Source organism: Rhinopithecus roxellana, chromosome 3 (genome assembly GCF_007565055.1).
Source record: "Rhinopithecus roxellana isolate Shanxi Qingling chromosome 3, ASM756505v1, whole genome shotgun sequence".
NCBI classification, from domain to species: Eukaryota; Metazoa; Chordata; class Mammalia; order Primates; family Cercopithecidae; genus Rhinopithecus; species Rhinopithecus roxellana.
Window position 1 is genome coordinate 65,829,219 of NC_044551.1, and position 15,722 is coordinate 65,844,940.

General features: G+C 37.8%; 1 pseudogene; it reads left to right on the plus strand.

Moving 5' to 3' along the window:
• The first annotated feature begins 404 nt into the window (after window positions 1-404).
• LOC115896698 lies at window positions 405-497 on the plus strand (annotated as a pseudogene).
• The last annotated feature ends 15,225 nt before the right edge of the window (window positions 498-15,722 follow it).

Genomic DNA, 15,722 nt, shown 5'->3' on the forward strand with positions numbered 1-15,722 from the left:
TTTGGGAGATACACAATATTCAGTCTGTAACAACATATATATAAACACTGAATTGATTATTTATACTGTAGGAGAAAAATTAAGTTTATTTGATTGTAGACATCAAATGGTCTGTATCCTTAAAGTTTGTAGCTTCAACTGTGTCATAAATCACGTATCTTTATTTGTTCAGGTTTGTACCTACTGGTTTAGTCTACTTCTCTGTCTACTACGATACCAATAAAACATCCTCTTTTTGTATTTTGAAAATAATTTTAAAGCATATTTATTGGAGAAAAATTGAAACATTATAGAATGAAACTGTTTAAAGTGTATAGTCAATAGCTTTTAGCACAATCATAGAGTTGGGAAGTAATAAAGTATTCACTACAATGATAGTCAAAAATGTTGAGGTCTTGTGGACAAAGACTTATGGATAGGTGCAAAACATAAATCCTCTTTTGCAACTCAGAACTAATTGTTCAGTATGAGTTTTGATACATATAACAAGGGATATTTTGATACCTGAGGCAGTTAACTGATGGGAATATTGATAGCCATAAAGGTTGGTTCCAGGCCAGGTGCAGTGGCTCAAGCCTGCTCAAACCTACAATCCCCACACCAAGGTGAGAGTATTGCTTAAAACCAGGAGTTCAAGACCAGCCTGGGCAAGATAGTAACAAACACTTCATCTCCACAAAAATTTAAAAATTAGCTGGGTATTGGGGCATGTGCCTGCAGTTGCAGCTACTCAGGAAGCAGAGGCTGAGGAAAAAGGATTGAGCCCAGGAGTTGGAGGCTGCACTGAGCATTGATGGCACCACTGTACTCCAGCCTGGGTAACAAAGACAGACTCTGTCTCTTAATTAAAAAAAAAAACAAAAAAACAGATTGATTCTAGGACTGTAGAATAGATAAAGAGAATGGGATATGAGGGAAATCCTCAGCAGGATTAATTTTGCATTCCAATTCCATGTTGACCATACATACAATGGCTTTTTGTTTAAAGACTTTTATCTTGAGAACATGATGCCTGGAGTTAAAGGGACTGGCATATTCCACACATCTATACTCTTCTTGAGTGTGATCGTTTAGGAATGAATATGATTTGAACTCATACATGTTAAGAGAGGGTGTCAAACTGAAAACCAGGCAGACCCACCATCTATAATAAAAAGGACCCTAAAGTAAATTGGTTGAAGAAATTAGATCCCAAAGATTCTTGGTGAATTTTGAAGTCTTCATCAGTATACCCATATGAAAAGGAGATGACAGAAACCAAATTAAAAGAATTATGGGCTGTAAAGGACAACTGGATTAAAATAAGCATCATTTCATTAAAAAGGGCTAACTTGCCAGGCGTGGTGATGGGCGCGTGTAGTCCCAGCTGCTCGGGAGGCTGAGGCAGGAGAATGGCGTGAACCCAGGAGGTGGAGCTTGCAGTGAGCTGAGATCGCACCACCGCACTCCAATCTGGGTGACAAATTGACACTTCATCTCAAAAAAAAAAAAAAAAAAGGCTAACTTCAAGATAAATCTTTTGACTCCAGCTCTTCAGAGGATATAAAGTGACCATAATGGACAGTGGAAGAAATCACAACCTGGAATTCCTTGAATAAAAATTTATTGACTTTAAATAATTTTGTCTAATGTTACATATACACAATTAAAAACAAACCTCTTTACACTGAATAAAAAAGCAACAACATATTTAGAAAACCCCATCATCTCAGCCCCAAATCTCCTTAAGCTGATAAGCAACTTCAGCAAAGTCTCAGGATACAAAATTAATGTGCAAAAATCACAAGCATTCTTATACACCAGTAACAAACAGAGAGTCAAATCATGAATGAACTTCCATTCACAATTGCTTCAAAGAGAATAAAATACCTAGGAATCCAACTTACAAGGGATGTAAAGGACCTCTTCAAGGAGAACCACGAACCACTGCTCAGTGAAATAAAAGAGGACACAAACAAATGGAAGAACATACCATGCTCATGGATAGGAAGAATCAATAGCATGAAAATGGCCATACTGCCCAAGGTAATTTATAGATTCAATGCCATCCCCATCAAGCTACCAATGAGTTTCTTCACAGAATTGGAAAAAACTGCTTTAAAGTTCATATGGAACCAAAAAAGAGCCCGCATAGCCAAGACAATCCTAAGTCAAAAAAACAAAGCTGGAGGCATCACACTACCTGAGCTCAAAGTATACTACAAGGCTACAGTAACCAAAACAGCATGGTACTGGTACCAAAACAGAGAAATAGACCAATGGAACAGAGCAGAGCCCTCAGAAATAATACTACACATCTATAGCCATCTGATCTTTGACAAACCTGACAAAAACAAGAAATGGGGAAAGGATTCCCTATTTATTAAATGGTGCTGGGAAAATTAACTAGCCATAAGTAGAAAGCTGAAACTGGATCCTTTCCTCACTCCTTATACGAAAATTAATTCAAGATGGATTAGAGACTTAAACGTTAGACCTAAAACCATAAAAACCTTAGAAGAAAACCTAGGGAATACCATTGAGGACATTGGCATGGGCAAGGACTTCATGTCTAAAACACCAAAAGCAATGGCAACAAAAGCCAAAATTTACAAATGGAATCTAATTGAACTAAAGAGCTTCTGCACAGCAAAAGAAACTACCATTAGAGTGAACAGGCAACCTATAGAATGGGAGAAAATTTTTGCAATCTACTCATCTGATAAAGGGCTAATATCCAGAACCTACAAATAACTCAAAATTTACAAGAAAAAAAAAAAAAAAAAAAAAACAACCCCATTCAAAAGTGGGCAAAGGATATGAACAGACACTTCTGAAAAGCAGACATTCATACAGCCAACAGACACGTGAAAAAATACTCATAATCACTGGCCATCAGAGAAATGCAAATGAAAACCACAATGAGATACCATCTCACACCAGTTAGAATGGCAATCATTAAAAAATCAGGAAACAGGCCAGGCGCGGTGGCTCAAGCCTGTAATCCCAGCACTTTGGGAGGCCGAGACGAGTGGATCACGAGGTCAGGAGATCGAGACCATCCTGGCTAACGTGGTGAAACCCCGTCTCTACTAAAAAAATACAAAAAACTAGCCAGGCAAGGTGGCGGGCGCCTGTAGTCCCAGCTACTTGGGAGGCTGAGGCAGGAGAATGGCGTGAACCTAAGAGGAGGAGCTTGCAGTGAGCTGAGATCCAGCAACTGCACTCCAGCCTGGGTGACAGAGCAAGACTCCGTCTCAAAAAAAAAAAAAAAAAAAAAAAAAAAAAAAAAAAAAAAAAAAAAAAAAAAAAATCAGGAAACAGCAGGTGCCCGAGAGGAAGTGGAGAAATAGAAACACTTTTAAACTGTTGGTGGGACTGTAAACTACTTCAACCATTGTGGAAAACAGTGTGGCGATTCCACAAGGATCTAGAACTAGAAACACCATTTGACCTAGCCATCCCGTTACTGGGTATATACCCAAAGGATTATAAAACATGCTGCTATAAAGACACATGCACACGCATGTTCATTGCGGCACTATTCACAATAGCAAAGACTTGGAATCAACCCCAATGTCCATCAGTGACAGACTGGATTAAGAAAATGTGGCACTAGGCCGGGCACGGTGGCTCAAGCCTGTAATCCCAGCACTTTGGGAGGCCGAGACGGGAGGATCACGAGGTCAGGAGATCGAGACCATCCTGGCTAACACGGTGAAACCCCGTCTCTACTAAAAAATACAAAAATCTAGCCGGGCGAGGTGGCGGGCGCCTGTAGTCCCAGCTACTCCAGAGGCTGAGGCAGGAGAATGGCATAAACCGGGAGGCGGAGCTTGCAGTGAGCTGAGATCCGGCCACTGCACTCCAGCCCAGGCGAGAGAGCGAGACTCCATCTCAAAAAAAAAAAAAGAAAATGTGGCACTAATACACCATGGAATACCATGCAGCCATAAAAATGATGAGTTTATGTCCTTTTTAGGGACATGGATGAAGCTAGAAACCATCATTCTCAGCAAACTATCGGAAGAAGAGAAAACCAAACACCGCATGTTCTCATTCATAGGTGGGAACTGAACAATGACATCACTTGGACTCGGGAAGGGGAACGTCACACACTGGGGCCTATTATGGGGAGGGGGGAGGGGAGAGGGATTGCATTGGGAGTTATACCTGATGTAAATGACGAGTTGATGGGTGCTGATGAGTTGATGGGTGCAGCACCCCAACATGGCACAAGTATACGTATGTAACAAACCTGCACGTTATGCACATGTACCCTAGAACTTAAAGTATAATAGTAATAATAAAAAAAAAGAGAGCGGGCATACCACAAAACAAGAGTGGAAAAAAAAAAAAAAAAAAAACAAAAAAAACAAGCAACAACAACAAAAAAATTAGGTAACATTTTCTAAATCAGCCAGGTCAAATGTTCACTAAACAAAATATTTCAAACATCTTATAATTATGAAAACAGATATACAAATTAAGGTCATTATAAGATAATTCATAAACATCAGAATATCTGAAATGAAACAATGCAGATGGCAATACTAATTTTTGCGAAAATATAAAACCACAAAACTACTTTACACTGTATGGAGTGTGTATATTGATGCAGCCACTTCAAGAAACTGTTTGACATTCATTAAAGTTAAACATACCAATACCCTGTGACTCAGAAATTTCACTTCTGAATTATACCAAATACATATAAAGATTATTTACATTGCCATATAAAAGCTGAAAATTAGAAACAATACAAATTCTCATCAATGGTGATATACATACATAAATTATATTGTAACAATATGTATTAATCTAACAATTATGTAGATTGTAAATTATCCAAACACCAAGTGATACACACAGTTTGGTTTCATGTGTTTAAAATTTATAAATTATTTGGTGTTTAAGTGAGGAAGGGGAGAAATGTTTAGGAAGGGATGATGGAGAAACCTCAAAATTGCTAGTAATGCTCCATCTCTTGACCTTAGCAATGATTACCTGAATATGTTCACTTTTTTACAATTTGTTAAACTATAGTTATGATTTTTGCAGATTTTCTCCATGTGTTATATAATACAATAAATACACCATTTTACCTTTTTGCTAAAAACCCCTCTTAAGATGTGCAAAATTATTCACAAAGACCTTACCTGGGAAAACAAAATCATATACAATTGAATCACCATCTCTGTAAAATAATCTCCTCCATACTCACTCTGTTACAGTGACACTGAACTTCTTGTGTTTTTTACACATAGGAAGAACATGTAATTTCTTGTCCAATGAGGGTGCATGCAGTTGTTTTGTTAAATGATTTCTATTAAATTTATACTGAGACCACAACAATAAACTAGAACTATTTTGGGAAAGCTATAATGAATGGTGCCTACGTGTATACCCCAAGTGAATTTCTGCATTAGGAGCAATAATATCAACTTGTCATGCTCTTTTTGCAGATCCTCTCCTGGCTCAGTTCCTGTTGTACTTAAGCTTACTGTTTGTTATGATTTGAATTGTGGCTACCTCCCAAATTTCTAGCCCCTAGAATCTCAGAATATGACCTCATAGGATATACGGTCATTGCAGTTGGAATTAGTTAAGATGCAGTCATAATGGAGCAGGGTAGGCTCTTGATCAAATATGACTGGTTTCCTTATACAAAGATATTGTGAAGACCCAGAAGGGGAAGACTATGTGAGCAGATAGAGACACACATGGAGAACACCATGTGAGAACAAAGTAAAAGACTGAAGTGGTGTATCATCTTCAAACCAGGGATTGACATCCCAAACCAGCAAGCTAGTAAGAGGCAAATAATCATTCCACCCAGAGTTTCAAAGGGAGTGCCGCCTTAATGAAACCTCTGTTTTTAATTTCTAGCTTCTAGGACTGGGAGATGATGAATTTCTGTTTATTTAAACAAACAACTTAGTTGTCATAATTTGTTATGACAGGGCTGTGGAATTAATACACTCTTAGTGGGCCATCTAATCAGAGGGGCATCCCTTAGTCAATCTAACAAACATAGATCCACCACATCATACCCTGTCTCTTGAAACCCCTTTGCACTCTCCAATTTTTCCCACATCTATCTCTAAGTGATCTCCTGTAGATTAGCTATTTCACTCTCTGTCTCTTCACACTACGGTATAAGCTTAAGGGAAGCAACTTTGTAGTCAGAGGGCGTTTGCTCCCTGTTTCATCCCCTTGGACTAAACTCATATTTGGTGTAGAGTGGACAGTTGATAAGTGCTTGTTGCATCAATAAATTCATGAGTAAAGATATGATTTTATGTGAATTGAAAAGTATTTTGTGATCTAGTATATAGTCAATTAGAACAAATTAAATTTTTGATGTGTTCTCAAAATAATTTGTTTTGCTGTTTTGTATGCAACATTAAATGTCATTATTAAGAAAAATGATCCTCGTTGATCTGTCTAATGTTGACAGTGCAGTGTTGAAGTCTCCCATTATTATTGTATGGGAGTCTAAGTCTCTTTGTAAGTCTCTAAGGACTTGCTTTATGAATTTGGGTGCTCCTGTATTGGGTGCATATATATTTAGGAGAGTTAGCTCTTCCTGTTGAATTGATCCCTTTACCATTATGTAATGGCCTTCTTTGTCTCTTTTCATCTTTGATGGCTTAAAGTCTGTTTTATCAGAGACTAGGATTGCAACCCCTGCTTTTTTTTGTTCTCCATTTGCTTGGTAGATCTTCCTCCATCCCTTTATTTTGAGCCTATGTATGTCTCTGCATGTGAGATGGGTCTCCTGAATACAGCAGACTGATGGGTCTTGACTCTTTATCCAGTTTACCAGTCTGTGTCTTTTAATTGGAGCATTTAGTCCATTTACATTTAAGGTTAATATTGTTATGTGTGAACTTGATCCTGTCATTATGATATTAACTGGTTATTTTGCTCGTTAGTTGATGCAGTTTCTTCCTAGCTTCGATGGTCTTTACATTTTGGCATGTTTTTGCAATGGCTGGTACCAGTTGTTCCTTTCCATGTTTAGGGCTTCCTTCAGGGTCTCTTGCAAGGCAGGCCTGGTGGTGACAAAATCTCTAAGCATTTGCTTATCTATAAAGGATTTTATTTCTCCTTCACTTATGAAACTTAGTTTGGCTGGATATGAAATTCTGGGTTGAAAATTCTTTTCTTTAAGAACGTTGAATATTGGCCCCCACTCTCTTCTGGCTTGTAGAGTTTCTGCCAAGAGATCTGCTGTTAGTCTGATGGGCTTCCCTTTGTGGGTAACCCGACCTTTCTCTCTGGCTGCCCTTAAGATTTTTTCCTTCATTTCAACTTTGGTGAATCTGGCAATGATGTGTCTTGGAGTTGCTCTTCTGGAGGAGTATCTTTGTGGCGTTCTCTGTATTTCCTGAATTTGAATGTTGTCCTGCCCTACTAGGTTGGGGAAGTTCTCCTGGATGATATCCTGAAGAGTGTTTTCCATCTTGGTTCCATTTTCCCCCTCACTTTCAGGCACCCCAATCAGACGTAGATTTGGTCTTTTTACGTAATCCCATACTTCTTGCAGGCTTTGCTCATTTCTTTTTCTTCTTTTTTCTTTTGGTTTCTCTTCTCGCTTCATTTCATTCATTTGATCTTCAATCGCTGATACTCTTTCTTCCAGTTGATCGAGTCAGTTACTGAAGCTTGTGCATTTGTCACGTATTTCTCGTGTCATGGTTTTCATCTCTGTCATTTCGTTTATGATCTTCTCTGCATTAATGAGTCTAGCTGTCAATTCTTCCACTCTTTTTTCAAGATTTTTAGTTTCTTTGCGCTGGGTACGTAATTCCTCCTTTAGCTCTGATAAGTTTGATGGACTGAAGCCTTCTTCTCTCCTCTCGTCAAAGTCATTCTCTGAACAGCTTTGATCCATTGCTGGCAATGGGCTGCGCTCCTTCGCAGGGGGAGATGCGCTCTTATTTTTTGAATTTCCAGCTTTTCTGCCTTGCTTCTTCCCCATCTTTGTGGTTTTATCTGTCTCTGGTCTTTGATGATGGTGACGTACTGATGGGGTTTTGGTATAGGTGTCCTTCCTATTTGATAGTTTTCCTTCTGACAGTCAGAAGGACTGTCTGTTGGTCTGTTGGAGATTGCTTGAGGTCCACTCCAGACCCTGTTTGCCTGGGTATCAGCAGCAGAGGTTGCCGAAGATAGAATATTGCTGAACAGCGAGTGTACCTGTCTGATTCTTCCTTTGGAAGTTTCCTCTCAGGGGTGTACTCCACCCTATGAGGTGTGGGGTGTCAGACTGCCCCTAGTGGGGGATGTCACCCAGCTAGGCTACTCAGGGGTCAGGGACCCCCCCTGAGCAGGCAGTCTGTCCGTTCTCAGATCTCAACCTCCACGTTGGGAGATCCACGGCTCTCCCCAAAGCTGTCAGACAGAGTCGTTCGCATCTGCACAGGCCCCTGCTGCTTCCCCTGTTGCTCTTCAGCTGTCTGCTGTCCCCAGAGGTGGAGTCTACAGAGACAGGCAGGCTTCCTTGAGCTGCTGTGAGCTCCACCCAGTTCGAGCTTCCCAGAAGCTTTGTTTACCTACTTAAGCCTCAGCAATGGCGGGCGCCCCTCCCCCAGCCTTGCTGCTGCCTTGCGGATAGATCGCCGCAGACTGCGAGACAGAAAGTTAACAAGGATATCCAGGAATTGAACTCATCTCTGCACCAAGCGGACCTAATAGACATCTATAGAACTCTCCACCCCAAATCAACAGAATATACATTCTTCTCAGCACCACATCGCAATTATTCCAAAATTGACCACATAATTGGAAGTAAAGCACTCCTCAGCAAATGTAAAAGAACAGAAATTATAACAAACTGTCTCTCAGACCACAGTGCAATCAAACTAAAACTCAGGACCAAGAAACTCAATCAAAACCTCTCAACTACATGGAAACTGAACAACCTGCTCCTGAATGACTACTGGGTACATAACAAAATGAAAGCGGAAATAAAGATGTTCTTTGAAACCAATGAGAACAAAGATACAACATACCAGAATCTCTGGGACACATTTAAAGCAGTGTGTAGAGGGAAATTTATAGCACTAAATGCCCACAAGAGAAAGCAGGAAAGATCTAAAATTGACACTCTAACATCACAATTAAAAGAACTAGAGAGGCAAGAGCAAACACATTCAAAAGCTAGCAGAAGGCAAGAAATAACTAAGATCAGAGCAGAACTGAAGGAGATAGAGACACAAAAAACCCTCCAAAAAATCAATGAATCCAGGAGATGGTTTTTTGAAAAGATCAACAAAATTGACAGACTGCTAGCAAGGCTAATAAAGAAGAAAAGAGAGAGGAATCAAATAGATGCAATAAAAAATGATAAAGGGGATATCACCACCGACCCCACAGAAATACAAACTACCATCAGAGAATACTATAAACAACTCTACGCAAATCAACTAGAAAATCTAGAAGAAATGGATAATTTCCTGGACACTTACACTCTCTCAAGACTAAACCAGGAAGAAGTTGAATCCCTGAATAGACCAATAGCAGGCTCTGAAATTGAGACAACAATTAATAGCCTACCCACCAAAAAAAGTCAAGGACCAGATGGATTCACAGCTGAATTCTACCAGAGGTACAAGGAGGAGCTGGTACCATTCCTTCTGAAACTATTCCAATCAATAGAAAAAGAGGGAATCCTCCCTAACTCATTTTATGAGGCCAACATCATCCTGATACCAAAGCCTGGCAGAGACACAACAAAAAAAGAGAATTTTAGACCAATATCCCTGATGAACATCAATGCAAAAATTCTCAATAAAATACTGGCAAACCGGATTCAGCAGCACATCAAAAAGCTTATCCACCATGATCAAGTGGGCTTCATCCCTGGGATGCAAGGCTGGTTCAACATTCGCAAATCAATAAACATAATCCAGCATTTAAACAGAACCAAAGACAAGAACCACATGATTATCTCAATAGATGCAGAAAAGGCTTTTGACAAAATTCAACAGCCCTTCATGCTAAAAACGCTCAATAAATTCGGTATTGATGGAACGCACCTCAAAATAATAAGAGCTATTTATGACAAACCCACAGCTAATATCATACTGAATGGGCAAAAACTGGAAAAATTCCCTTTGAAAACTGGCACAAGACAGGGATGCCCTCTCTCACCACTCCTATTCAACATAGTGTTGGAAGTTCTGGCTAGGGCAATCAGGCAAGAGAAAGAAATCAAGGGTATCCAGTTAGGAAAAGAAGAAGTCAAATTGTCCCTGTTTGCAGATGACATGATTGTATATTTAGAAAATCCCATCGTCTCAGCCCAAAATCTCCTTAAGCTGATAAGCAACTTCAGCAAAGTCTCAGGATACAAAATTAATGTGCAAAAATCACAAGCATTCTTATACACCAGTAACAGATAAGCAGAGAGCCAAATCAGGAATGAACTTCCATTCACAATTGCTTCAAAGAGAATAAAATACCTAGGAATCCAGCTTACAAGGGATGTAAAGGACCTCTTCAAGGAGAACTACAAACCACTGCTCAGTGAAATCAAAGAGGACACAAACAAATGGAAGAACATACCATGCTCATGGATAGGAAGAATCAATATCGTGAAAATGGCCATACTGCCCAAGGTTATTTATAGATTCAAAGCCATCCCCATCAAGCTACCAATGAGTTACTTCACAGAATTGGAAAAAACTGCTTTAAAGTTCATATGGAACCAAAAAAGAGCCTGCATTGCCAAGATAATCCTAAGTCAAAAGGACAAAGCTGGAGGCGTCACGCTACCTGACTTCAAACTATACTACAAGGCTACAGTAACCAAAACAGCATGGTACTGATACCAAAACAGAGATATAGACCAATGGAACAGAACAGAGTCCTCAAAAATAATACCACACATCTACAGCCATCTGATCTTTGACAAACCTGAGAGAAACAAGAAATGGGGAAAGGATTCCCTATTTAATAAATGGTGCTGGGAAAATTGGCTAGCCATAAGTAGAAAGCTGAAACTGGATCCTTTCCTTACCCCTTATACGAAGATTAATTCAAGATGGATTAGAGACTTAAATGTTAGACCTAATACCATAAAAACCCTAGAAGAAATTCTAGGTAGTACCATTCAGGACATAGGCATGGGCAAGGACTTCATGTCTAAAACACCAAAAGCGACGGCAGCAAAAGCCAAAATTGACAAATGGGATCTAATTAAACTAAAGAGCTTTTGCACAGCAAAAGAAACTACCATCAGAGTGAACAGGCAACCTACAGAATGGGAGAAAATTTTTGCAACCTACTCATCTGACAAAGGGCTAATATCCAGAATCTACAAAGAACTCAAACAAATATGCAAGAAAAAAACAAACAACCCCATCAAAAAGTGGGTAAAGGATATGAACAGACATTTCTCAAAAGAAGATATTCATACAGCCAACAGACACATGAAAAAATGCTCATCATCACTCGCCATCAGAGAAATGCAAATCAAAACCACAATGAGATACCATCTCACACCAGTTAGAATGGCAATCATTAAGAAGTCAGGAAACAACAGATGTTGGAGAGCATGTGGAGAAATAGGAACACTTTTACACTGTTGGTGGGACTGTAAACTAGTTCAACCATTATGGAAAACAGTATGGCAATTCCTCAAGGATCTAGAACTAGATGTACCATATGACCCAGCCATCCCACTACTGGGTATATACCCAAAGGATTATAAATTATTCTACTACAAAGACACATGCACACGTATGTTTATTGCGGCACTATTCACAATAGCAAAGACTTGGAATCAACCCAAATGTCCATCTGTGACAGACTGGATTAAGAAAATGTGGCACATATACACCATGGAATACTATGCAGCCATAAAAAAGGATGAGTTTGCGTCCTTTGTAGGGACATGGATGCAGCTGGAAACCATCATTCTTAGCAAACTCTCACAAGAAGAGAAAACCAAACACCGCATGTTCTCACTCATAGGTGGGAACTGAACAATGAGATCACTTGGACTCGGGAAGGGGAACATCACACACTGGGGCCTATCATGGGGAGGGGGGAGGAGGGAGGGATTGCATTGGGGAGTTATACATGATATAAATGATGAATTATGGGTGCGGACGAGTTGATGGGTGCAGCACACCAACATGGCATAAGTATACATATGTAACAAAGCTGCATGTTATGCACATGTATCCTAGAACTTAAAGTATAATAAAAAAAAAAAAAGAAAAAAAAAAAAAGAAATGAGAAAAAAAAAAAAAAGAAAAAAAAAAAAAGAAAAAAGATCCTCTCTAAGGCCACTGATGCATTTTTTTTAAATTTCCACTCTGCTTTCTGTTGTAGAGTATTGATCTATATGACAGAAACACATAGGATAAAGATAGCTGTTGATTTCAGCCACCGAGAGAATGTCAGAAGGTAAAAGAGACAGAGCAAAATAGAATTTCACCCTAGCTTTTTTCCAGCAAGTCTTTAAGAGGAGCTCTGTTTCTAGGCCAACATTCATCATTTTATAGATTTATAGATTTAATTCATTTATAGATTTAATTCTACTCCTATAAAACTACCAATGGTATTCTTCACATAATTAGAAAAAATCTATCTAAAATTCATATGGAGTCCTATTTAAAAAAATATTTCCTTCGCACTATCCTACCTTGAATTTGCTAATGTTTTCTGATAGGTGTTTGATTTATATATTAAGGCAGGGTTTCAATTTCACCGGCTGTTATTTGATGATTTCTAAATTTACTTTCAACTGTAAGATTTCATTTATAATGAGAAAGAATTTATGTATGGGTATATGAAATGACACCATTTTACTTTTTTGCTGAAAACCCCTCTTTTTGAAATAACTTAAAACTGATCCTGTTTTTTAAAATAACTTAAAATTCCAGATGTGTTTTTAAGAATATAAGGAAGAAAAACTGACTCATTTACTATAAGAAAAAAATAAATAAATTTCTCATATGGTAAATACAGTGAGTCAAATGATAGTAACATTCATTTGGTAAATGTGCAACAAATTCAATATTTGATATTTGATTCGTTCCACAAAAATGATAATTTTAGTTAAAATGTATAAATATAAATAATTTTAAATCTGACATAATGGCTAATATTTGGTATATATATATTTAACATTGAATAAGCTGAAAAACTTCAATATAAGCTGAACAAATTCAAAGCTGTGACAGCAAAACTTTCACACAGACGAAGAACCTTGTAAGTTCTGCTATGATGTAAAAAATCAACTGAGAATGGGATCATAACAGGATAAATAACTCAAGAAGTATGTACCAATATTTGTCTTGACTTATAAACTCCTGAGACATTTGAATATTTACTTATCACAAGGTCCAAATGAGAAATGATTGCATTACATGTTGCTAAACCTATATATGAGTTCAAAAATTAATCTGGTATTGACAAATTAGGGAAAATACAGTCAGAAAAAACAAAAAACAAAAAACACCGCAGATATTGCTAAGAGTGTGTGTGTGTGTGTGTGTGTGTGTGTGTGTGTGTGTGTTTTAGGCCAGGCACAATGACTCATGCTTGTAATCCCAGCACTTTGGGAGGCCGAGGTGGGTCGATCATTTCAGGTCAGGAGTTTGAGACCAGCCTGGTCCACATGGCAAAACCCTGCCTCTACTATAAATACAAAAATTAGCCAGGCATGGTGGCAGACGCCTATAGTCCCAGCTATTTGGAAGGCCAAGGCAGGAGAATCATTTGAATCCAGGAGGTGGAGGTTCCAGTGACCCAAGATCGCACGTGTGTACTCCATCTTGGGTGACAGATCCCTAATTATTGGTTTTACAATCGTTCTAGAATTTACTATAAATGAAAGCAAACAACAAATACCTTTATGTACCTGGCTTCTTCCTCTCAACAATGTCTGTAAAATTCATCCATATTATCATGGTATCAATATTTCTATGTTTCATTTCTTCTTAGTTATATATTATTGGGGGATTATACCAAAATTATTTATTCATTTCTCTTTGGATGGGCAGTAGGACATGAGTCTACATATGGTGTTTGGTATTATAATTAAAGCGGCTCCAAACATTCCTTTACAAGTGATTTTATGAACATATATATTCATTTTCCTTGGAAAAATACCTAGATGTTTGATTCCTGTGTCATATGATAAGTTTAGGATTACATTTTAGAGAGGTTCAACCAATTTTCCAAAGAGAAAAATAAAAACAAATTTACCTATTAACTCTCTCTGGAATGTGCGAGAGCTCTGTGTTCTACATCCTTGTGAACTGTTGGAGTTGATACTGTTTTAACTTTAGCATACCAGTTAATATAAGTGATATAGTCCAAGGATGTTAGTTTGTAGTGTTTTGGTGACCAGTAATGTCATTGTTCTCTTCAGGTAAATATTTTCCAGTTACATATCATTTTTGGGACATGTTTATGCAAGTGCTTTACATTACATAGGATTTTATCTCTTTTATTGTGGGAGGTTTTTGAATATTATAGATGGAAGTACTGTGTTATATATTTTCTCCTAGACTATGACTTGTCCATTCATGTTCCTTTTTTTGTGTGTGTGGTATCTTCTGAAGAGCAAAAAGTTGTATTTTGATAAAGTGCAATTTATCAAAATTGCCTTTTTTGGTAATACTTTTTGTATGCTGTTTAAGAAACCTTTGCCTATAACAAGATTGTATAGATTTTCTCCTATGTTTTCATGCTTCATGTAGTTTAATATTTGTGGTTTTAAAATTTATGTGTACACTTCATTTTCAATTATTTTTGTGTATCACCATAGGTGAAGATTGAAGTTAATCTTTTTGCACAAAAATCTATTTTGTTCCAAAGTTGTTTAAAGGTGGAAACATGAACATCTGTGTGGAAAAATGAACTTCAATCTTCACCTACCTAATTAGGTACGTTGCTATCTTTAAGGTATCAAGGTATATTGAATTACTTTGGCGCCTCTGTTGAAAGTTAATCAGTGGAGTCTTTGGGATTCTATTTCTGTATTCATTAATTTATACAATGATTTATTTATGTATCATGGGAGAATTACATATTATGATAACTGTTCTAGATTTACGGTAAGTTGTGAACTTCAGAAAGCTGAATCCCTCAATTTTGTATGTTCTTTTCCAAACACGATTTTAGAAATGTTAGGCTTTTTGAATTTCCCAAAATATTTTAGTCCAATTTGTCACTTTTTAGACTATGCTTTTTAGAACAAACCTTTTGAAATTTAATTAGGATTGCCTTAATTTATGTATTGATTTTTAGAAATTGGAAATTAAAATAATATGGAGTCCTTCATTGTGTGATACATGTCTCTATTTTATTAGTTTTTATTGTAATACATACAAATTTTCACAGTTTTACTTCCTTAAGACAATATATGTTTATTATCTCACAGTTTTTATGATTCAGGAACCCTGGCATGGCTTATGTGGGTCTTCTGCTCAGAGTCTTAACTAGGGTGAGATCAAAATGTTGGGCAGATGGTGTTTGCACATGGAGCTTGGGACTTTTTCAGATCATTCCAGTTGTTGGCAAAATTCAGTTCCTGGTTGGGATTGGATTGAGGTCTTCGGTAATCGGAAGTTTCCCAGCTCCACAGGTAGTTTACAACATGGCTCTCTGCTTCCTTAAGAACAGAAGGAGAGCATCTCTTTCTTTAGAAAGGGTCTAATCTCTCTTTTAAATACTCTACACTGTTTAAGTCAGAAACACCTAGGAAAGCCAATCTT